At 33.1% G+C, this 26,828-nt stretch overlaps 1 protein-coding gene across 6 annotated transcripts in view; it reads right to left on the reverse strand.

Moving 5' to 3' along the window:
- Positions 1–10,279, reverse strand: part of LOC125073656 (latrophilin Cirl) — a 282,217-nt gene extending 271,938 nt beyond the window's left edge. For all 6 annotated transcript variants that reach the window (XM_047684574.1, XM_047684575.1, XM_047684571.1 and 3 more), the window contains exon 1: positions 10,022–10,279. The gene's annotated coding sequence lies outside the window, so the exon portion shown is untranslated. The remainder of the gene's footprint in view (positions 1–10,021) is intronic.
- Positions 10,280–26,828: the final 16,549 nt, after the last annotated feature.

Below are 26,828 nucleotides of genomic sequence, written 5' to 3' on the forward strand. Positions count from 1 at the left end.
GCAACGTATTGTTTGAAGATAGCTGATAAAAAAAACACTCCAATTAATCAGATTCAAGCCCATTCGTCTACTTAACTAAATATAACCTCTAAGTTGTCCTCCTCTTTGTGCGAAGCAATGATGTTGAGCGATCCGGCAATTTATTTCTGTAACCATTTCTATTTCAAATGAGGTCGATAAATTTGGCTGAGGTATAATATATTTTTATATTATGAAATCTAGTAATTATATTATTAAAATAACGTATTAATAAGCGTATACAATTACAATAGACTTCACATCTACTATATATTTAGTAACACTATAAAAAACACACATGCATACAATTAAAATATCTTAAATATTTTTTATCCCCACTTCGGGTCCCAGTTCGTGTCAATATCAAAATTTTCTCAGTAGTAGGTTAAGAAAATGACAGCGTTACTTTTCTGTATCCCGAAACCACGCAATGCCGTTGGTCTTGCCCTTGGTTTCTCTAAGGTTGCGTCGGATTGCTGTTCTATCGAACTATATGAGCCAGGAAATTCAGAATGGACCTGGTTACACACTTGAACACTACAGTATCTCTAGCAAGAATGGGATGTTTAAATTTGTTATCTATTCTGTTGTTAATATGACTGTTAATAAGTGAATTTTACATTTTAAACATAGTATGGATTCCAATGTAGTTTTTCGTTTAAGTTAATCTTCAAATAATAAACTTAACTTATTGCCTATAGTAGTCAGATGGGTTAGAAATAAAATGAGAAATGGAATTGCCTAAGACTGATCAGGCGTGAATTAAACGTCGTTCTATTTCACAGATCCGTTTCACGCAGAGAAAAGATTTTTTACACCTAAAGAAACCTTTGAATGTATAGATTTCGTCATTGCTGGGCGTATCGAAACGTCAATGCACATTTGTAACAATGTGAATAGAAACTACCAATGTAGGGCAGAACTCGCTGTAGGAACATAATGACTGACTTTTAAAAGTTCATGATTTCGATGAATGTTATCTGTAAATCTTTAAGTATTATCTGCTGTTAAATAAATTAGTCAGACAGTATCACTAATTATTCAATATTTCTTATTTCATTGCATATAATATTTAAATGTTACGAGTATTAATCACGCCTTAAAATCTCCATATATTTAGTTTCAAATAATAAAATTAAGTTTAAGTAGTTTTATAGACTCTACTCCGTGTGATCGGGATGTATGAATAATGTAAATTAATTTAAATGATGTATTATATTTTATTTTAAATTAAGAATAATAACGATCGTAACGTAGAATTCTCGTAACTTTCGAAAGGTATCAAGCTATTACATGTTACAATGCTAACAATTGGACGCTTAGCAAAAGTTAGGACAATAGCGAATCGTAAGGTGACGCTGAGTCAGCTGTGACTTCGGGCGCCATGTTGGATCTTTTTACTTTTTAAATTGCGCTGCATGTCAAGCGTTCGATCTCATTCGGTGTGGATTCTATTGTTACTTTTACCATTGAAGAATTTAATAATACGACTTTATTAAAATCGTAGATGATTAGTGGCTTACTTATATTTAACATTATATATAATTTTAACAATAGATTTTGTTAAGTGTTAAGGAAATATAAGAGTAACTATTTAATTATGAATCAATATACGAAGGTCACTTACAAAGTCAGCTGACGTAATTCTTTATTTTTATTTGTTGTTCTTTAACAATGCTATCATTTTCGTTTGCGCAAAATATTGTTTTCAATGCATAAAAATTATGAATAATTATGATGAACAATATAAAAATAAAAAGTAAATCATCAATCTTGTATTTAATAAATGAACAGGCGTTAGCAAAATAAATCAAAAGAGAAAGTTTATTGTAACAGAAAGCAAAACAATAAATAGGTAGAAAATCAAGTACACCTAGAAAGCCGCTGTACACAAGAAACTTTTTTAATAATGCCCGCGATTCTATCTCAATCGAAAATTTCGTAACAAAAAAATCCCTACACAACTGTAAGAAAAATGTACAAACATGTCAGGGGACCGGTTCAGGTACGCCATTTTTTATTCAATCGAACACCTATGCCCGAGAGGGACGCAAGATACCCTGCCTTTTCAAGCGCGGTAAAGAACTACAAGTTAAGAGCAGGACGCAATAATATTTCTATCCTCACCACGCGGCCGCTGCATTCATGAGGACAAAGAATAAGTAGTAATAAAGACGTGACATTCGTGCAGATGGTTGATAAAACTTAATACTTGGCAGTTTGTTCGCTCTTGTGCTATTAAAAGGGAACGAACAGATACGATGTTACACGGTCTTTAGTTCTGGAGACTCATGAAAACATTAAAGGAAATGGTTCTCTCCGACGAGGTCGTATATTGCCTTCCATGTTGGTGGTATCGGCGAACCTTTTTACTTTTGCTATTGGCGCGGAATTGGAGAGAAAAGAAAATGGGATACATTCAATGTCTCAATTTAACTCAGCAGAAGAGGCGAGTTGATTGCGTTTAGAGCGTCTTTTTCGGAGCGAAAATAAAAGTGCACGATTATTTTTTTAAAACATGCCTAATTTGTATTTGAATTGCTCTTTGCCCTTTTTAAATGACAAATACCTTTTTCGTGTTTCGTTCGTTCCACGGGAATACCTAGCTCTGTCCTCTCGAGCCAATTAGCGAAAGAGATACAATATCCTCGCCCAAAGGGACAAGTTGGGATCGAATTTTTACCTGATGTTTATTGCCCGCGATGACAGTGAAATTACGAACGATAGTGTAGCCTTTTCTAATCTCTTGTATTTTATATAAGCATTCCAACGTCAATATTTATAGAAAAAGAATTCGTTTTAATATATAGATGGATATCATAAACGTCAAAAACAGTACGCATGACTATTGAGACGAATCACGGCCACGATCTAATTTAATGTCGCAGTTTTCAACTTTGATGACGACAAACTTCTCAAACGAGTTCCCGGAAATATCCTCCAACCGATTTCGGAGTCATACAAAACTCGTAAAACATTGGCAGCAAGATGGTCCAAAGAGAGCCGAATCTTCCCGAATTTAACGATCCTGTCGCTGGCACGGTTACATTTCTTCTTTCACACGCAAATCCTGCACAGTTTGTAGGGAGACATGCCAATATATTGAGTGTTTTAACGTAAGCGAAAACATCGGCTGCAGACGGAATTTTCGCCGAGAAAACCCGTGAAGCGACGTTACGTAAATCGATCGTTTGTTCAGCTGATTGGTAGATTGAAAATCGGGCTTTTGCTTTGTAATCTTTCGAGCTTAAACTCTCTATTCGCAGTCCTCGATAACTTTATTTACACGGCTCTTTCTTTTCTAGAACATTCCATAGATTATATTAAAGGTTATCCAATAGTTATCCAATATAAACTAGAACTTGTGAGAACCAATACGTGTATTGGTTTATTAAGTTTAGTTGATTATGGGATGAAATTAAAGTTGAAATAAACTACTTTTACCCTTTTTATTTCTCAGTCAGATATTAAAAATCGTTGTATCAGATGTTAAATCTGGTTCGATTTAAGAAAATTTTAAATTATAAATTCGAATGGATAAAATCTTTAATGGAAAATGAAGAAATTTCCTGGAACATTTTCATTAAGGATGAGAATTTGTCAAGAAAGATCGAATTCCGGGGTGACACTAATTATACCAGTACTTCCGTTAAATTTAATATAATAAATTTGAATAATTTTTCTCATCTATAAATTTAACGTAAACAGTATGTTAGAATTTAGCTACTTGGAACAATTAATGCGATCTTTAAGAAAGTGAACGTTTACGGACTAATCTTTTAGAATAAGTATGCTTAATTGTACTTAGCTGAACAACTTGAGGCAGTTTACTTGTTAATTCTATAATGCGGGACACATCCGTTGTAATGCTTCAACAGTGTTCTCCAGCATCAACGTGTATCCTATTACATAAACATCCTGTCCTTGTTCAATCATTATTTTTATTTAATATTCCCTAAGTTTCATTATTTTGCAAAATTCATATATCTGTTCATGTATCAAAAGCCTTGTCAAGTTTATTTTCGTACGAAATAAACTGTTTAATGTTAAAAGCGGCTACTGTTTTACGTATGTTAATGTCAATTCATAGTCAGACATGTTTCTGATGGTGTAAGAAATGGTTAATATTTCTTACAACGCCGTTGTCTATGGTCGGTGGTGACCACTTACCATCAGGTGGTCCATTTTCTCGTCCGCCTACCGATATAAAAAAATAATAATAATAATAAGCAGGATCTGTAGGAATCTTGTCAGTATTTAGAACTTTAATATCATATTTTCTCTTTATTAAAAATATCATAAATTTAATTAAAATAATAAAGTTTGTTTATTAATAGCTGAAGTCGATTACCTTGCAAATAAACTAAACGAGGCAGAATTTATTTAGATAGCATACACGTGTTAAATCTAGATACGAAAGTTTAAAAGAGGTCAAACGAATACAGATGAAATACTCTTGACTTCGTTTATTGAGAACTCTATTAAATTATAAAATAAACAGAATACCTATGTTTTGTTTTGCATCATTAAAATTGGACAAATTACACTTATTGTGCGTAAAAGCTACGATGCAATAGGAGGTGTCAATGACCTGCTTTTTAAATGGTAAAAAAAAAATTAACTAATTTAACACTGCTGGCTTTCTCTTCTTTTTGGGGAGACGATTTCGTTTATTCCACCACATTGCTATAATAATACATTTAAATGTATTTGGCAGATTTTCATACGAAACATGCCCGTGGTACGCACGAGATGTAATTATGACTTATTTATATATATAATGTTCATTATATACAGTATGCAGCGATTATTTTCTGCCACAGGATGCAAGTGACTGTTGACAGTGAGATTGCTCATGAAATTGTGATGGATCGAATTACGTATACTAAGTACTAACATGACCTAGTAAATGAAACACGTGGATCTTGACTGGGTGGTCGCGGCTTCATATTCCCGAAGTGCATTAGAAGGAATCTATAAAAATATATTATGTCCAAACATCAGAGTAACGAAGTATAATTATCTTTATAAATATTCTTATTAAAGAACTAAGATCCAGCTTTGGTCCATTACGAGATACCATTGAACGCATATGTAAATGGTATCTTTAACGACCTTTGAATTTTTATCTATGACATTTCTTAATTTAGTCACAGATTATATATCTTGATTATATTCAAAATAGTATTGATTGTTTTAATTATGTGATTAAATGAGAATTTAGTATAAGGGGCGATATTTAACATATTGGTATACTTGTTTTGGAGAATTTTCCTTTCAAATCTGTATTATGAAGCAAACTTTTTGTTCAATAAAATATTATGGTAAATATTTTAAGTGTTTGTGTAAATGTTATTTGATGGTATGGTATATGCAAGCCCGTTTTGGTAGGTACCTCTTATACAACGGATATTCTACCACCAAATAATAAAACTTAGTATTGTCACAGTAAATAGAGGAACGAAGTATATACTATCTTTGCGCCTGGCGTTGGTGGTGCATTGGACGTCAGAAATGTCTATGGGTAGTGGTGCCTACGTACCATCAGGTGATCCATTACCCCGTCCACCTATCTATCATATTATAAAAAAGTTTCTTTCGACATTATTATTGGCTAGGGTATTTGCGTCAGAATCCCGTGAACGGTAAGCCAGACAATGGTAGTGTGAGAATATAAAACGTACTTATGTTTGCGTACAAACTTCTACGCTTTAATCCTGCGAAGTTATTTAGTTTCCTTAGAGAATGATCGCCGTGGATATAATCAGCTAGGTGGACATCATATTATACCTTTTCGTCCGACACATGCCGGTTTCCTCAAGACGTTAAGTTTTACGCACCAGCACGTAATGAATTATTATTAAAACATAGAGAATAAAATACAAGATAATTATTGGACCTTGCCCGATGTTGAACCCAGCGGGTCATCTCTGCTCAAATTGTAAGAGACAATTATTTAATATATGTAGATTAAAAAGTATATATAAACAAGCGAACTGGACATTAAATTATGTATGACCAAGCATCTTTAAAGCGAATAAATATCAATATAGAATACTAATTTCCGCCTGCAGTTTCGCCCGCGTGAGGTGGCGGTATCTTGCAGGTAAAGTATAAAAATAAAAGTAACTTATGTGCTATTCCAGACTACAATGTATGTATGTGCCAAATATCATTTAAATCCGTTCAGCTGTTCTGGCATGACTGAGCAATAATTTTTCGCATTTATAATATTAGAAAGATCACAATCACTGTGTTTCGTGAAGGATTTTTATATAATTATAAATTATCATATATTAAAGTAGCTTCACGTTTAACGAATTTATAAATGACGATTCATTCGAATCGCGTTTGATTTAAGATGATTTTTATTTAAAATTAGAAAATGTTGCAACATTTTAAATATTTTAAAAGATTTGTTTTTAACACACACACATCACAGAATATAACAATAAGTATAAATTAAAATGACACGAAAGTAAAAATTGAAATGCGCACACAACACACACACAACAATATCAAATGTGTAAGTTAAAGTCACAAGAAATTAACTTAATTATTTAAAGACATCGATCATGACGTCACTAAAATGCTTAAAGATTTAGTAGTAAAATCTTCATTGCTTAATAAATACTTAGAAAGCAAGTCTAACGTGGCTTCGAATTACCTAAGTGAATCTATGATAAATATCATATAGGCAATCGAAGATGGTTTACTAGACCTTATTAGAAGGCTGTTAAGGTTCAAATTTAAACGAAATACATTTTATTATATTTGTTTATTTTCTGTGCCCTTTCTGGACTTTTGATCGTTGGTCGTTGCTATGATTTTTATGAACGTATGATTCAATGTCAAACATCTATTGAATGTTATTCTTGAATAAAATTGTACATTTTATATAAACTTTATCGTAATTTATCTGTTTCTTATCACTGTAGTATAAACAAAACCAACTGTAATAGTAGCTCAGGGCGACATTTTTATTTTCATAATTTAGGTATAAGATTTAAATTGAACATTTTAACCGCCATTTCAGGTTTTTTGGTTCCAACATTTCCCGTGTCACTTTTATCGTCTATCAAATGGAATATTTACATTTTTATATAAAATATGAACAAAAATAAACGCGAAAGCAATAATAATATAGGCAATTCACAAAAATATCCTTTCGTTCATAAATAGAATTCTATTTTTTACCATTCTACCAATATCGGTTACCAATTTAAATAAGATTAAAAAAACGTGTCGCCTTTGTCCTTCTTTTTCGAATAAGTTACAGACCGCGTGGGCTAAGCTATATCTCATATCACAGCCATATCTCTTGAGTGGTCGCCAACAGTGACCGCTCGACTAACGGTAATAGATGATCCAGTATTTTTTTACTGTTAAATGTCAGTCTGATAAAGACGGTATATATTATAACTTCTGACATTTATAAAAAAAGTTACAATATATTGTTATATATGTATGCGATCATTCATCATACTGACCTATACCATAACTGAGCCATAAATTGAACCTACCTACATATTCAGTTGAAATAATATTAAGCACTATTATACTTTTTTTTTAATTTGCTAATGGCAAATTACTTTCTTTGAAAGTTTAAAAAAGAAAATTTAAATTAATAAAATTATTATCTTAAACTAAAATCGCCGTTTTTAAAATACGTCGAACGTTCCAATTATGAAATTAAATTTTAAATTTAGAACGGAATCCAATACATTGGAACATAAATTTTACCGAACTCAGCATAAGAATGTTATGCACAATATATCAATCTTAGGGCGTTACATCGTACATATGACAGGCTCCCCACATTCTTTAAAATAAGTGTTACGTTTAAATTTGGAATGTAAAATTTTAAATACATTTAGAAATCATAACATATTGACTTTTTCTAAATATGAACTAAAAACTGCTCGAATAGTGAATGAATGTCGTAAATAGGGATGTTATTTCGTGAACAGAACAATTCTAACGTATAATTATATTATACATTAATTATTATTTTTACAATGTATTATGAATATAAAATTGTATGCCTTTGTTAAAATAAATTATTCATTACATAATTTAAGCTACGAAGCTTCACGTTGTATGGACTTTTAAAATTGACGAATATTAACTGTTTTTAAAGGTGAAATATGTTTTTTTCCTTTGTGAAAAAAATGTTTTCGGTCATGTAGTTATAAACTTTTGGTGATGTTATGATGACCGTTTTTAACAGAATGAGGAACAGATTACTAATTTAAAAAAAAAACTAAAATTTGGAATATATACGTCGAAATGTGCATACAAGCGACGGGGAAAAGGTAACCACAATTTTATTTTTCCTAGTCAATTAGCCCTGTTCGAGTGCTTCGACATATGTCGACATCTGTTCTACCGATGGGACATGTTTCCGGACACATTCGAGATTTTTTTACGCGGCAAATTAACGCTTGGGGCGAATCGAAAATCCACTCCACGTGCATGCAGAGTGCAACGTTTGCTAAGTCTATTATATAATCCAACATGACGTTTTAAATTTTACTATTTTATTGCATTTACATTATTTCAAAAATAGAATTTTGTAAATAAGGTTTTGGTTGGTATTCCGTTGACAATTTTTAGCCCACAAAAATATTAACCTAACTTGGTAAAAATGTATATCTCGACAATGTAAGCTGACGAAAGATTCGAATGAACGAAGCATTCAATTGACAACAACACGTAACATTTCGAAAGTATATAATATTTTATGGTAGTTTTAATTTAATTAAAACTGACCTATGATTTTAAATTAAGATCATTGACGAAATTCCGTAAAATGAAACGAAATTACTTAATGTCACGACTTTGACATATCCGATCATGTTTGTTGTAGTATGTCAATATTTATTAGTAAAAATGTTTGAACACAAATAGTGCTTAGATCAGGTATTTCATATACCTATTAGAGTTTTAGTATTCCAGATACACGACTTTATCTTTGACAGATGGTGTGAATATTTATGTTTACTTTATTTTTTATATCTAAATCAAATCATATACTTCAGAAAAACTTTTTACCAAACCAAATGATTTTTTACGATTTAACTTTATAACGGATTTTTGTAAAAAAATATTTAATTTTACTTATTTATGTAACAAATAATTATTCGACACATAAATTTGGCTGAATTAATTAAACCATCGTGATGAAATAGAGGAAAAAAATCATATTGATAATGGCATTGAATATTACAAAACAAAGCGAGCCGCAGCATCATTTTAAACTAATTAATAATTATGTTATTTTAAGCTCAACTAACCAAGGCACCAAAAGGAAAAAATCAGTAGGTACCTACAAATTTAATACACAATTATATTATTGAAGTTTGTTCTTTATTTTATATGTTTGTAGTTCATTTTGTTTAGCATTGATATTGTTTTGAAGCCGCAGACGCCATCTATTGCAAAAAGTTAATAAATTTTGTATTTAAGTATGTAAATACTGTTTTATGTCTTCCTTGATGTTTTGTATATTATGTGTAATGATACTTTAACACTAAGGTGCAATTGTGGTTTGTTGCATAGTAAACAGTTTTTTGTTAGTTAAACTTTTTTTGCTTTGGGGAATAAAAACTTAAAACTTCTCACTTTAAAACTTATACGAAAATATATTCTAGACTTCTTATAGTTAAGAACAATATTTTAAGTATAATCTTGTGTTATTAAAGGACAGCAAGACGTTCGGGGGTCAACGCCAACAGATACCGTTACCGAGACTTAATTAATAGTCACCCACTCAAGACTGGACTCGAACCCGCTGCCAGGCTGTGTTTACCGCACACTAGCACGCCGCGCATCTACAATGCAAATCCACAAACACTATCCACAATCTGCGATTCAATACCGACGCATTACAACTCGAAGCTTGCTCGCTCGCATACGAAACCGAATCGGAGCTATCGATTTAACTACATAAGGGTCGTAGAAAGAATTCCTTATAACAATGAATTCGTGTAACAATAAATACCTTAATGATATCCCGAGTTCCGAGAGAAAAGGCGTCCGGCGGCAGGCGGAACCCGTCCCACTCTTTTCAAGAGAAATCCGACACTATAACATCTGAAACACGAAACATCACAATACGAAATGGCACAATCTCACAGGAGCACCACAAATGAATCCACAGCACTGGTTTGGTTATGGTACAAAAGATGTTTTTTCGTAACGCAACGCGACGGCGACACTCCCCGATATGACAACCGACGCGCACGGCAGCCGGGCACGAACTGAACTGGTTTTGCCGGGAGAGAGGGAGGGGGAAGACAGTCGGGTGCGTTTGGTTCGGTTTTATGAAAATATTTCGTGAGTAATGCACGTGTTATGTCGAGTGCGTCGGCCTACAGCGGCCTCGGATCTTTGATTGAAGTGCATTGGTACTGCGTAGATAAGGATAATAGAAGCCTCCATTTCGTAGTGGTCGTCTGATGCCATCATCTATAGCAAAGCAAAGCAAAGCTTACCGGGTCGGGCATCGTTGCATTTCTATCTGCAATCAAACTTATAGCGTACGGGTGGTTCGATATTAGTTTTATTATGGAACCTTTCTTTATAAAAGATGTTTATAAGCGAATAAAATAACAAGTCGTTTAAAATTGCCGATCCTACTGTGACAAATACTCTGTTACGAAATAAAATAAGTAGAAAGTTGCTTCGTTAATGAGAGGTACCTTACGCTTATTGTTTTTCGGTTGTTACAATGTTTAAATGTTTTAATTTTAAAATTAATAAGCAAAGGAATTAAACTTTATGCTTAACAAACGTTTAAAAAATGCATCATATTATAAAAAAAAAACATTCGAATAAGTTCCATCTGACAATCAGAAACACTGGGTCTATTCACGTATACCTACAGATAATGGAAATATTTAAAAACATTAAACAAACAACATTATAGTTCTGTGACTAACGGGACTGTCAAATATCATAGACAATATAAAGAAAAAATAAAAATGATATTATCTCTTGGAATTTATATACGCATAATAGAAAGTGGTATTTGATATACGGCCTAATAAGATTTACACCAAATAATTCCATCCAAAATATAATCCCCAATATTGATTCACTTACGTGCTTGCGCGCCGATTAAATTTTATACAGGGCAATAATTTAAAAGCAAAAAGCTTAAGAGGCGAGCTAGGAATTTTATGATATTAATAAACCCCTATTAGCACACAAGATGGCGCCTGGTAATTTTGAACACCTGAATAACGTTTGACCGAGTTTTGTAATTATCCATGCTTTCGTATTATCTCAAACTTAGCTGGTAACTATCCAGGTGGCTATTGGATAGAACACGTGGCTCCTAGCTAAAGGTCACGGATTCAAAATTGGACACTTACAAATAAATTTTCAAGTTCCGCGGAGACCTTGATTAGCCAACCAGCCAGCCGACCTGTAATAGCTAAATAAAATTTTGCTCCATTTGCCACCTCCGACCTTGTTGCCGTGGGAAACGCCAACCTATGTAGTAAGCGCATCCATCAACTTAACACGAAAGCGTATGTAGCTTTGGAGTGGGGGTGACAATAGCATAAGGGGTCAGGATCAGACTCGCGACTAAATTGAGATACATTGAGTGTACACTGTATTGAAACTTTAGTTGTGGTTTCTGACTTTTTACCTACTCAGGACCTTCTTCTCATTTCGGGGCCCTTCGTCTTGGAGAACAATTAGGATTTTTTACTTCTTACCGTCATCTGGTTTAGAAAAAAGTAAACAGCCAATATATCGGTCTTTTAGGGGCCTCGTCAGAATGGGATTCCTGGGCCGAGCCCCTGGACACTCATCATCGTAGAATAGATGGCGTGCGGGGCGTTTTGGATAATTATTAACATTTATATTCATAATTATATATAATAAAGCGAAATGGCGCAGTTGTACGCATTTGAGCACGCATCCATATTAACTAATGATTGCGGGTTCAAATCCAGGCAAGCACCAATGAATTTTCATGTGCTTAATTTTTGTAAACAATTCATCTTGTGCGCGGCGGTGAAGGATAACATCGGGATAAACCTGGAGCAGCGTGATGTTTTAAACTCCAACAATTTCACTTTCACCTTCTCCGCAAAGGAAAGAAAAGGCATTATCACAACAGTGGGATATTTCCCATTTGCAGGCTTGTTAATTTATTTTAATTTTACATTTTATTATATATACATAATTGTACTTTTACTGTTTTTACATAACGACTTCATGAATATATTTTTCGTTTGAAGTTAGGCTAGCAGATGCCTTGAAGCAATAAGGCCTCCTTTTGTTCTAACTGTAATAATAATCAATAAAGTATCTCAAAGTAACTAATAAGTACCTGTGATATTTTTTCTTTAACGTAATCTATACTAATATTATAAATTCGAAAGTAAGTCTGTCTGTTCCCTCTTCACGCTAAAACTACTGAAGCGATTTTGGTGAAATTTGTCATGAAGATAGTTTGAGTCCCGGAAGACAAATGCTAGTTTTAATTCTCCCGTCGAGGGGTAAAATGGGGGAGACGGTTTGTGTGATATAGGGAAAGTTTTACGCAATGATATCATCTTTATAAATATTAGTTTTTGACCGATAACATCAAGAAGATCGCACGGCCGCACATAACTGGATGCGAAAGGCAAAGAACCGGAAGCTTTGACGCACATTAGAAGTAGTTTATGCCCAGCAGTGGATTGTAATTGGTTAATGATAATGATGAATGTTTACATACCGTTCAACATATTGCTATTATTTAACGTAATATTTACTGAAAATTAAAATCAATAAGTACTATAATAAATTACAAGTAACTCTAAAAAACATTGTTTCTGCCTCTCTATCAGTTGCTCTTTCAGGGCCAAACCACCGAACTGATTTTGATGAAATTTGTTATGAAGCAAACTTGAACCCCAAGGATGAACTAGGAAAGCATAGCTTTTAGCCTACAGCTACTTTGTTTATATATTTAATAATTATAACGTGATGTACTTGTACGAGTTATGGTTTTATTTATTATTAGTTTTTGCCAGCATGTTAGGGAGAGTCGGTCATTGGTTTTTGGGTATGTATTTTTGGGTTCAAGCTTGCTTCATAAGAAATTTCATAAAATTCGTTTCAGTGGTTTAGATACGAAAGCATATGAGACAGACAGCAGTTACTAGTCAATATTATGTTGATATATAAAAAATGCTGGCTTTACATATTTGACGCCTATATCCCATGAAGTCTGTCCCGTCTGCCGAGACAGCTCAGTGTCGAATACACGCTCTAATCTCGTACTCAGCAGTTAAAAGAACGTCATGAGGAAACCTGAATTTTTTGGACAAGATTCTTACCAATAAACTAAAACATAAATCTTAAAATATATACTTAATTGTTATAATAAAAATAAGTATTAAAACCTCATTTATATTCGTTTTTATTTTTTTAAGTGCGTTCAAAAACCGAACAATGAGCTTACAATCCAGATTTCAAAGGCAGATTGTTTTACGCGTGGTCCTACGCAAGCCGGATGAAATCCTCTAAATGGATGGATAAAACGCATCGGGCTCGTAACAACCTACAGAACACGTATATCCCTTATTGCTATGATAATAGAGTCCATTTTAAAATATGATTCAGCCAGTAGGATTTCGGGGAGTGGAGTGTGTACAATGGCTAATGGATCACAAAATATTCAGTGTTTTATTGATTTTTAGATCTTTGATGATTTTGATTGTTAAATTTTTAATCCTTATTTGTAATTTGTGTTTCTGAATTGTTGACATTGAAGTTTGTATATTATTATTATATACACAAACGCACACATACTTATACGATTTAATAATTAAATTAATAAAAATAAAATTAATGTAAACAATTTGTCACGAATCAATCATGTTTATTGATGAAACTACGTGGAATTGGAACTAGCATGTGTTAAATTATTCTAGTGTAGAAGCAATCAACACATACCTATATAAATACAAAAAAAAATCTTCTGTATGTGTAAGTGACATTATACTCGTAAATGGCTGGAACAATATTGATGATTTCATTTGTTTCTTTTTCTTTGGGATCAAGGATGGTTGAGATTGATAGCACTGCAAAGGCAGGTTCCCAAACATTTGTTTTAAAATATATTTATTCGCATACGAAGTCGGTACGAGCAGCTAGTAACTACACCAATACATTGATATAAACCATTACTAAGAATCGTTGCAATTCACAAATTATTTGTTCTTATGATCAATAAAACTGTCAGATACTCGGTGAAAAGGCTATCAAGTCTCACACACACAACATTTAAAAAAGTCCCATGGAATTTAGTAGAACATTAATTAATAGTATTTTTTTTTATATATAAACTAGCTATCCGGCCTCGCACGGGTATATTATATATACCTATATATATATATATATATATATATATATATATATATATATATATATATATATATACATATATATATATATATATGTATATACTTCAATCAATTTAAACAAAATCTTAACGAATTATACACCTATCCCTTCCTTAAGAGTCACTCCGTCCATTAGTGAAAACCGTATAAAAATAGGTTTGGTAGTTTCGAGTTCATCGCGTTGACGCGAAAGGAGGTCTTTACTTCATCATACAGTACCATTTAAAAAATCAGCAAGATTTTTGTAACCCAAGAGAATCGCATTGAAGTTGTTTTTACTATTTAGGCAATTACTAAGACACACGACGTGACAGAAACATGTTTAATCTATTTACTTGCTCCTTAAGGAAGGTGCCTCACTGGAGGCATTCGCCGGTATTGTTACAGTCCAGATTCGAGCATTACAATGTAACCTGTAATGATACAAGTTGTAACATTACATCAATGGAAAGAATCGATTTGAGTTTCTTTCGCCGGTTCTTCTCAGGTTTGAGGTGTTTTTTCCGAATCAGTAGTAGATATTTTGAATCAATAAGAAAGTGTGATACTTATATTTTGAATAAAGATATCTGAAGTTGAATTAGAGCATTATAATGGAAAAATAACTGCCTCGACTGACTGATTCAGGTAGGTAGGGCTTCGTGCAATCCCGTCTAGGTAGATACTACCTACTTATCATATATTCTACCGCCAAACAGTAGAACTCATTGTTATTTTTATTGAGCTAGTGTGTTCCTTATGTCTGAGACATAAAATCTTAATTCCCAAGTTTGGTGGCACAACGGCGAAGTAAGGAATGGTTAATATTTCTCACAGCGCCATTATCTACGGGCGGTGGTGACCACTTACCATCAGGTGCCCCGTTTTCTCGTCCACCAACCAATACAATAAAAAAAGGTGAAGGAAAATCGATTCTTATTACTGTGACTTAATGCTGAAATTTTGAAAATCGAATCTTAGATTGTACTTTATAGGCCACTATTACTCGTGAGGGACCGCCCTAACATTCAGTACATATACAGGCTGTTTAATGGGTCATTACCCACCATGCTACTTAACGCTTTAGTGGATATAAATGTAGCTGAATTTCGATACATGCAAGATTTCACGATGTTTTCTTTCACGAGCACAAGATTAGTAATTTATAAACACTAATTATAACTAAAAACACTTGAAAACAAAGCGAGTTATTTGTCTGTATTTGAACCAACTGATTTAATATTATAATATAATAATTCAAATTATTTAATAAATTCTAAAAGCTATCGGCGCTATGTATTTGACGACCTCCGTGGTCGAGTAGTGTGTACACCGGTTTTCATGGGTACGCCACTTCGAGGTCCCGGGTTTGATTCCCGGCCGAGTCGATGTAGAAAAAGTTCATTAGTTTTCTATGTTGTCTTGGGTCTGGGTGTACGACCGTCGTTACTTCTGATTTTCCAAAACACAAGTGCTTTAGTTACTTACATTGGGATCAGAGTAATGGATGTGATGTTGTCCAATATTTATTTATTTATTATTTATTATATAAATGTAGTTTAGGGTGTGATGATTTAAATAATGCTGTCTTCTTCTTTCTTATGCCAAATCTATGGAGACGGAATGAGAGAAATTAATTTTTAACCAAACACCGTTACGCAACATTTATACTTATTGACTAGAGTGGTTAAAATTTTGCAATTAATAAAAAATGATTTATTTTTAATTGTCATTTTTTGAATTTGACACTACGCCCATTTAATGAATTTATAATAAGATAGAACTGGAATATTAACTGATGGTACGTGGTCACCACTATCATAAACATTGGCGATGAAAGAAATATTAAAGATTACTAACATCGTCAAGGTGCGACCAACCTTGGGCACAAACATCCACTTGGGTCACCTATTCTTCAAAATAGAATACAAAAGTATTAATTGTTGCTGTTGAGCGGTAGTATGTTATAAATTGTTGGTACCTACCAAGCTTCCATAAAGCCATTCAGAAATAACTAGATTGATATTTTTCACAACTGGTAACACTAACAAGTATAACTTTTTCCGATTTTAAAAATATTTTTTATCTGTATGCAATTAAATGAATTCTCGCTACATAAGTTATTAAATTAAATACGTGTAACGCAACGAGTATGTAATATTGAGCTTACTATTCAACAAATGTTCGTGTTTTATTTTAATATGATAATATTTTATTTTATGTACAAACTATGCCCGTGACATCGTCCGCGTGGAATTCAATGTGATTATAAGTGAACATACATACTATAAAATGTTTAGGCTACGTTACTTCTAGATAGGGCCGGATTTAGAGGAAGGCAACCACGGAAAATACCCGGGGCCTCCACAAGAGAGGGGCCTCGACATACATGTTCTAAAAAATACACGACGACGACGAGAACAATTTTAATATAATATATGTGTAGATATAGTAAAAGTATGATATTTATTTTTGCCTTTTTGATTACTATTTTAAAAGTTACCGACCCAAAAAGAAGAGAAAGAAAAAAAGTGGCCTGTAAATAAATTATTGAAAAACTGTCTGGCAGTAATTTAATTATTTAAATAAATTTGTAAAATATTAACCATCACTCGTTTATCGCCCCTCCATTCTTCTAAATCAGGTCCTGCTCCTGGAGCTGATCAAAAGAAATATTAAAATCGTTTCAGCGGTTTCAGACTTTATCCATTACAAACTAACAAATCTTCTTTCTTAATATTCTATATAAGAATACCTAGACAGTTTTTCCTTAAGGTTTTACGCGCGTTTTTTTTGAAATACAGGAAATAAATATGTAAGTACGTAAACTTCAAGTGGAAATGATAACGAAACTGTACCTTAGATTAATAACAACGAAATTATTTAAATTTAATAAAATTTTATGTACCCATAAAAATTAAAAAAAATGGTCGTTTGGTAATGGAAATATTCCACTATTATTAAAAAAGGTTTTTATTCAAACAATTACTGACACTTCAAATTAATTTATTTCCATTCAAATTAGAACACAACGCAAAGCCTTAACATAGGATAAGTTATATAATGTATTAATTAGTTATAAGATATATTCTTAGCTAATTTGTACTTGTAATTACAAATTATGTTATCAATTAATATTATTAAACAAAGTTCCCCTTCGCATCTGTCTGTCTTTCGGCTTAAATTCCAAAAATCTTCTTCGGTCTGGAATTTATCAATCGCGGCAATTGCCAGCATCTGCCTTCCAACCAAGCCTACCCCACTTTGCATGGTCTTTAGCGTTATCCTGTGTAAGTCCAATGACCATCATGTCCTGCTTCACGACATCCAGCCATAGCTTCCTCGAGCACCCGAGACCTAGTTCCTTGTTAGTTTAGGGCTGATAAATTCCAAAAGTTTCAAAGTAATTTTCATACGGTGTACACCAATAAACAGAGTGATTTATTTATAAGAAAGGCTTAGGTGTATAGTTCATTGATTTTTGGGTAAATTTTGCTGAATACGATGATTTTTGAAGGAATCGGAAATAAATAATGTCGACTGGGAGCTTTATTGACGCATAAACCAATAGAGTTATAAGTATTACGAGATAAATCTTTTATGTAGACCCCTCACTGAGACCTCTTATACAAGACGGCCCAGTGGTTAGAACGCTTGCATATTTGCTTGATTTGATTTTATAATTCATCTCGTGCTCGGCGATAAAGGAAAACTTCGTAAGAAAACGTGCATGTGACTAATTTAATTGAAATTCATATGTTTTGCCACTAAGCTCCATTGCAGCAGCGTGATAGTTCCAAATCTCCTCAAAGCGAAAGTAGTCCTAAGATTTAGACCACTCTAGATACTACAGGCCGTCCGACCAAGCTTGCCCAAAGTATGTGCTATGCACAAACATTGGGCTCAAACTAGACTTGTCAATGGAAGTATTAATTAACATCGGTAAGAATTTTGTTGCGTAAATAGCTGTACCAATTTAAGTATGCTTGGGGTGACGTCATGAGCGTCATAATAAAAGATATAGATAGGCTCGGTCTCCCTACTATTTAATAAAAATGCGGTACCTACTCTAAATCTCTAGTAACTTAAGACCTATTCTACCCACGAAGCCGGGAGGCGTTGCTAGTTTAAATAAGTGTTACGTTCAATATGAGGAAATTGTAATATATACATAGAATAAACGCGTATCGTCATGGCTCCAACTACCGGATTCGGAAATTAATTCGTTTCGCTGGAGCCAAGCTGACGTATATAGATGTTCTACATTACAGTAATTTAGTTTAGTTTAAATATTTCTAGGATGTCAATTATTTAAATTGCTGAGACCTAGTTACTTAAATTCGCAAAACTTTATATTTCTAGCGAGTTTATTAAAAACTCTTTTTTTCTCAAGTTTTCTTTTAAATTCGAGTTTCGTATATACATCATGATAAATTAATTTCTTCTTCAATATCAATATACTAATGAAAGCCTAATGATGACAATGATATTGTTCTTCTGGGCAATTTTGGGCATGTCGTCAATCTCAAGGTACCTAACGGCTAGCGAACCGTGCAGAATATATTATAGTTCACTATTAATTCCATCACTCTCATAATCCGAAAGGAAGGCAAATGTGAACGATCGTAAATATTTCAGGCCTAAGACCAAACTTTACTTTTTTGCAATATTCCAATGAATAGTATAAAATATTCTGATCATCATGGTGTTAGGGCTTTGTGCAAGCCTTTCTGGTGAGTGAGCCAGTGTAACTACAGGCACAAGGGAAATAACATCTTAGTTCCCAAGGTTGGTGGCGTATTGGCGATGAAAGGAATGTTTAATATTTCTATTTCACAGCGCCCTTGTCTATGGGCGATGGTGACCACTTACATCATCAGGTGGGACACCTGATGCTGTTTGCTCTTCCGCCAACTTTGTCATAAAAAAAAGATTCTTCGGCCTAAGAAGCAAACCACTACACTAGTAAAGTTATAATGGCGTCTAATATTTTAAATCTAGATTTAAAATTTCTTTGGTCACCTGTAATTTATACCAACTTTGCAATTAACTTTAACATTCCATATAAGCCTTCCACTTTCAACGATCTAAATTAACAATAGACTATAATATTATGTATGTAAATGAAAAACTATGTATTCCCTTCACGCAAAGGAGGTCGCATTCGATCACTTGTCAAATCTAAATTCCGTGAAATGACCTACCCACTGAAACAAGATAGAGAATAATCGGCTCAGCCCCCAAAATTCTGTCATCCGCAATTTGCTGACGAAATCTTGTACGTCAAAGCGGGTATTTCTGTAAAAACGCATTTTCTGAATTACGTCGAACCTTTGAAGTTAATCCTTGGATTGAGATCGACTTCCTTTTGACATGCTTGTATGTAAATGTTATACGGGAATCGGATCGTGATAATATCGATTATCTTTATTCTTTTTAATCTGTGGATTTTTTTAAAAACGAATTTGATACGTTTTCATATTGTGTTTATTTTTTTAAGCGTCAAGTTTATTAAACTTAAGGACACGAAATTCACGCCTGTCACGTGAATAGTCTAAAAAAGCGGGCGAAATTGCGAGGTGCGGGTATTCATATAATAACATTATATACTTGAACGACCTCTGAAACGTGCAGCATTTTCTGTTTAACAGGTTTTTGAATTAGGAATACAAAATAAATGGTTTCTCATTTATTCATAGATTATAGAAATAAAGAATTATCGTACGTACGTAGCATTGGCAGAATATTTTGCGCTCAGCTAGACAAAAGCAAGAAAAAGTAAGCAAAAAAAGCAAAAAAACCAACATAATAGTTCACACTTACGAAGAAACCACATGAAATTATCAAGGTTTGTTCTAATGTAAATTAAATTTAATAAAAATGTGATAAGGAGAAATAAATATAAAAAATAGACGCAGAAATTATAATATGTGATTTATTTATTTTTTAATTTATATATTTCATTACAAGATCCACCGTTGTAGAAGCAATTTCTTATTAAACATTAATAAATGTATCTCTAGAGTTAGCAGATGATACTAAATACCATTCGATAAGATATGAAACAAATTGGCTTAGTAACATAATTTTAAAAGGCTTTCATATATATATATTTGACAAGGATAATTACTATTATTTTGAATAAAAATAAATAATTCAATGTACATTAATAATAATAGCTATATAATTCAAGAAACGCTAGTTTAAATGAGGTAGAAAAAGCTTAAGATAGAAAGATCACGAAATTGAATTTTTACAAAATATTTCATTATTCGTTGAACGTTTTGAATTATTAAGCATTCGAAAATTTAAACTGTCTAATAGGTAAATGCTATTCCCAGAGGCTCATTGCTCATGGTTCATTGATATTTGTACGTAATGATGTACGCTGTGAATCTCGAAAAGATTTTGTAGCTCTATCGAAGGTGCTGTTGAACTTATACTCTTAAGGTAACTAAGGAAAATGTTCTTGTAAAGATTTGTAAAAGTAATGTATGTGTATTGGCCTCCTGTTTGTTGTTATTTTAATTTAACGTATAGACATTATGAAATGACCCGAATTACCGAACATACTTGTATTCACAGTGTCTTTTGTTACTGTAAAATATATGATGCGGTAATTATAAACAATTGTCTGTCCATTGCAGCCAAACATTTTGAGGAGTAAAAGTATCTTGCAAAAATATGATACGAATGAATTTTTTATATGAATAAAATACAATAACCGTTATCAAGTCTACTGTTTTAAAGATGTTTTTAATATAACAATATATAATAAAATCTAGCAATACTTTTTTTTTAATTATCTATGATATAAGATATCAAATAGATAGTTTAAAGATATACCGATAAATTTTTCACAGATTATATTTTCGAACAGGGCAATGAATTTTCATTTGCAATATATTTAAAAAAAATACATTAATAGAAGTAATCCGCGTATAAAATATTCGGTCCATTTAATCAGTAGTGTGATGTATTGACTAAATGTATACCTTCAGTAGAAACACTTATATTATAACAAGTATTTCGAAACGGGTTTATTTTCTGTTTTATTAAAACAATAAGATTAATAGAAATGGCTTTCGGTAATGGGTGTACGTACCACAATGAGGCATTTTAGGTACTTATCTGTTTCTGGTATATGCAAATGATCTTCCTTTTATTTTAAGGGTGATTTTGTGTTGTTTTCTGACAATTCTTCAATCTTTTTTAAAGTTGACAGAAAAAAAGCCAATGATAATAAAAAAAGCTTGTTATTTTTTTATGAATGCCTTTAAAATACTCATGTTCATAAGGCTTGAGGCGGGTAAGTGTTTCTAAGTTCGCTTAGTCAACTAATATTTAGTTGTGTTATCTTTATCATGATCTATATTTTTGATTATCTGTCGTCGATTGCCATCACTAGCGCCGCAGCGGAGGCGCGTGTAATTACACAAGTGACGCCCGACGCGACGTCAAGTGGACCGTCAAAAATTTGAAAATCGAATCGGTTCGTTCCGCTTTCGTTTTGTAGGATATTGGACACGAGCGAGATTGTGCCGTCATTCCTTGTCAACGGCTTTTCAGTCGAGTGTACGAACCGACGATTAATAATATTTTAGCACGGTAAAATACAGACAAAAATAAGCTTAAAAAATAAAGAACGCAATGAGGCGATGAAAAGGCAAAGACCTCAGTTTGAATAACTTTTAAATTTTTTATACATAATGTGTTTCATAATATAAATTATATGAAACCTCTTTTTTTTTTATAGACCACGAATAGAAAAACTCTGTAGCTACCACTAGTTATAAATGCATTATTGATTTTATACACTGTTTATCGGTGCTATAAAACAATTAATTATGTATGTCATTATTCTATTTATTACTTGAAAACATTTAACAACATTTCGTTTCATTTGAACGAGCTATGTTGCCAGCAAAATTATTATATTTCCCTATACGCTTAACAAATGGAATCTCCTTTAAATCATTTTTTTTGTGATCCTGAATTTAAAAAAAAATCACTTTCAGAACAAATTTCTTTGGTCCTTAAAACGAATAGCCTAATTAAGACCTAACCTTGAAGACTTCCCCTGTGGGGGCTGTCTCACTACTCGTTTCAGAAATTATTTAAGGGCAGTTTGTAATTTCTTAACTAAGAACATTTATCAGGGCGCTTCGGGCTATTAATGTTTTATAAACGGGTCTTTATTTAATTTTAATTATAAGTGGGCAGTCGTTTTATGGTATCATCACATAAAACGTTGTTTTAAAATATGATAATTCGTGTGACATCAAAGATAATCTTGTTTTAATTCGGTAATTTCGATGTTATTTTATTGTGTAGATAAAGGCTCTATTTAAAGTAACATATTTTGTTTGTAAATTTACTAGCTGATTAAATAAGGATTGTATTTATAATTCGTTCACAGTCTAAACTATCCCGGAACCCACTCAAACAACTACACACAAAAAATTCAATCGATATCGGTTCAGGAGTAATTCAGTCACATGCATTCGTACAGAAGATTTATGTATAAGAAATATGTTTTTTTATGACGTTTATTTTGGTAAAATATCAAATCAAAATTTTATTTGTTCAAGTGAGCCTTTGCAAGGACTTTTCAATCTTCATTTTAAATGAAAAGTTACGTCCGTTAAATACAATGAATTTTCTGTAATGTTTACGCTGATAACCGTAGGTTGAAACATCTTTCTTAAGATTGTTAGTATTTAATCAGAATTAAAATAGTCTATATTTTTAATCAATAACGGTTACTGGGAAATATAAAGTCCTACGATTCAAGAGTAATCTTCATTAGCAATTGTTAGGGAATGGCGAAATTAAGGAACGAATAGAATAGAGAACAGGCATTGACAGCCCGAACGTATATGTTACCAAGTTTACCAGATGAATGGAAATGTGAAGACAATGTCTGTGAGTTTGTTTCGATACATGCAAAGGAGTTGTAAAGTAATACGAATCCAGTACAACAATAGTCCTGCGGAAGACGGCAACCGCAAAGGATTGCTTGCACAGTTGTATCAGCGATCTGTAGAGATGGCGAGATCACCTTCGCCCCCTGAGAAGAGCCTTGCTGAGCCACGAGCGTATCACAACACGGCAAAAGGCTCGGATGCGTTATATCAACACTATCCTGCAGCCGCTCTGATCAGTGCATATGTGGTTAATGGGTTCAATTTGAATACATAACATTTATTTGAGAATCAACAGCAGCCTACGTATCATGCCAGATACGATAGATAATCCAGTAATGGTTAAACTCACACGTATACCTAATCACTATTATATATTAAGTACCGTTTAACATAATTTATGAGTATTTAGTAAGTATCTAAGTAAAAGCATGTAAATGTCCCTCTGCTGTGTAAAGGCATCAAGCTCTAGATTTCCCCTCTAGAGATGAAGCATTTTTTAAATATTTATACAGTCAACCTTTTTAACAATAGGTTGACTGGTTTAGATACGTACCATATCATCAGATATTCAACCGGCAAACATCAGTACCCAGTGTGTGTTCCAGTTTGATGTGTTAGGAAGCCAGTGTAACCAGAGACATAAAATACATAGTATCTCAAAGTTGGTGGTGCATTGATGATTTAAGGAATTGTTATATTTTCTTGCAGCATCAATGTCTATGAACAGAGTGGTACCATTAGGTACCATCACGTCATCAGGCATTTTCCCGCCTACTAATATTATAAAAAAAAGTTTATGTAAGCTACCTTAAACAAAGAGAGGTAAACATCAACTATTGTTTGGATATTATTATTAATATATTATATACAAAAACATTAATTCATTTAATTTACCTTGACTATAATCAGTTCAACAGAACAAAGATATCGCAGGGCATGTGATGATAATTAATTTCACTTTACTTGTATAGTTACAAACAATGGCGCGAAGTTAATTAAATTTACCTAATAACTTATTGAGATAAATTGTTAATTATTGTGTAATTATATGTAAGTCTATTTTTGTGTTAAAGTTTCACGGGAGACATGTTGTTTTTTGGGTATTAAATTGATCGTTAAGTTTGTGAAAAATCTCCTTTACTCAAGTAGGGTTTTACAAGCACTTTTGAGTAGTCATTTTACGAACTATATTAAGTAAAGCTACCACCGATTCGGAATGAAGATTCTAACGAGAAGAACCGGCAAAAACTCAGTAGCTACTCTTTTTCAACACTTAAAATACAAAGTTATATTAGTTGAATACAATTATATATGTATATAATATATCCTGCCTGGACGTCAACAAGTATTAGCTCCACGCTTTTTTGTCATTTTATATATTCTTGAATAGAATAATATTTAGTTCTTACAATTGATTTAAATATATGCTATGAATATATTGAGTGAGCCAGTGTAATCACAGGCACAAGGGACATAACATCTTAGTTCCCGAGGTTGGTGGCGCATAGGTGATGTAAGGAATGGTTAATATTTCTTACAGCGCCTTTGTCTATGGGTGGTGGTGACCACTTACCATCAGGTGGCCCATATGCTCGCCCGCCAACCTATGCCTTAAAAAAAAAAAATATCCCATTGCTGGGAAACGCCTCCATGCCTCTCGGGGTGGTTTAGCTCGCTGGTTGGTTGACGCAAATGTTGCTCAACTTGTATGTTCTTCACGATGTTCCCCTGTAGTAGCGCTAATTAATTATTATAAACATATGTATGATGATGATATCGTCTGGCCGAATTCAGCCACGCAATCTTAAGGGAGACAAGCCAACTACGCAGGACATGTAGTGCACAAGTGTGTGCGCAAATACCTGTGCCTGTGCACCTGGAACTCTCCATACCCTCACTCTCATAATCCGATACCGGCAAATCCGACATGAAAAGAATTCAGGCGCAGGATTTACGGCTTTACGTGTTATCTGAGGCACGGGAGTACAGACGATACCAACGTCCAGACCTCCACCACTATAAAATCTGGGGTTTGGCAGTCTACTTAACAAAAACAAAAATATAAAACAACTATAACAATAACGATTATATCTATACATTTTTATAAGCAATGAGACATTTAAACATTCGCTATCCGATCTATTCGACCGTGCTGTTTATCCGTACGACAAGCATGTAGTTATATTTCACATGAAACATAACACTATACAGCAATTTATGTCTGCTTTTAAAACTGTTGATTTTTAGATACTAGCTTGAAAATAGCACAACCGCCTAATGGTAGTTATAGACTTAAGTCTATTCCATATAATTAATAACTGTTATAAACTCAATTTTAGTTTCATTCGACCGTTCTGCTCAGATCAGGTCCTAAACCGGTTAAAGCATAGATAAAGAAATTTGAATTTGAGCTAAAACATGTAGAACCTTGAACGACATTCAATTTGACATTTTAATCTTTCGTTATCATTGTCAAAGTTCAGAGAGTATTTTGTTTTTGCTTAGTCTAGTATCTTAATGCTTAATAATACTAGATTTAAATATTGTTTAAATAACTCTTAATTGGTCATTCACCCTTTGTCAACAGTTAAAAAATAAGGGTTTTAGAATGGCGGCGTTTTCGGTGAAAAAGCTTTCGTTTTAATAATACAAAAAGTTCGTCTACAATTTTATGTAAGGATGTTTTAGGGATCCGTACCCAAGGGGTCAAATGGACTCTATTACTAAGACTCCTCTGTCCGTTCGTCCGTCCGTCTGCCGTCTGTCACAAGGCTTTATATCATTAACCGTGATAGTTAGACACTTGAAATTTCCACAGAAGATATATTTCTGTTGTCGCTACAACAACAAATACTAAAAAACTGAATAAAATAAATATGTAAGGGGGCTCCCAAACAACAGATATGATTTTTTTGCCGTTTTTATAGATAATAGTACGGAACACTTCGTGCGCGTGTTCTACTTGCACTTGGCCGGTTTTTTTTTACCTACATCTAGGGGTATAGTTATTAACGTCTAATATAGGGAATTATTAGCACAATCAGAAGTGTAATTCATCCAAATTCTAATTAGAAATCAGTATGCTAGAAATAAGTCTTCCAAGTATACACGTCTTTTACACGCACTATGTTCAAGTGGCGCGGCCGTGCAAAGCCGTGCGCTATGCCATAGTGACATAAATATCAAATCCTGCGCGGGAAGTTAACAAATTATTAATAAATTCGAGAGTATAACTACCGAACCGAGCAGGACATCCTTTTCCAGCCAAAATAAATTCGTTAATTGACGATTTCAAGGGGAGAGTCCACTAGATTTCGTTGAACAAATTTTTTATAAGAAATATTATCCCACTGCTGGGCTTATCTTCTTACGAGGAGAACGTTCGTAGCTTATTGCACCACGCTGTCCCTAGTCATAAATACTTATTAAGAATATGAAAAAAATCGTTTCTGTAATAGGGAACCAAAGTTAATTTTAACTTAGCCTATTAAAA

Source organism: Vanessa atalanta, chromosome 25 (genome assembly GCF_905147765.1).
Source record: "Vanessa atalanta chromosome 25, ilVanAtal1.2, whole genome shotgun sequence".
Lineage (NCBI taxonomy): Eukaryota > Metazoa > Arthropoda > Insecta > Lepidoptera > Nymphalidae > Vanessa > Vanessa atalanta.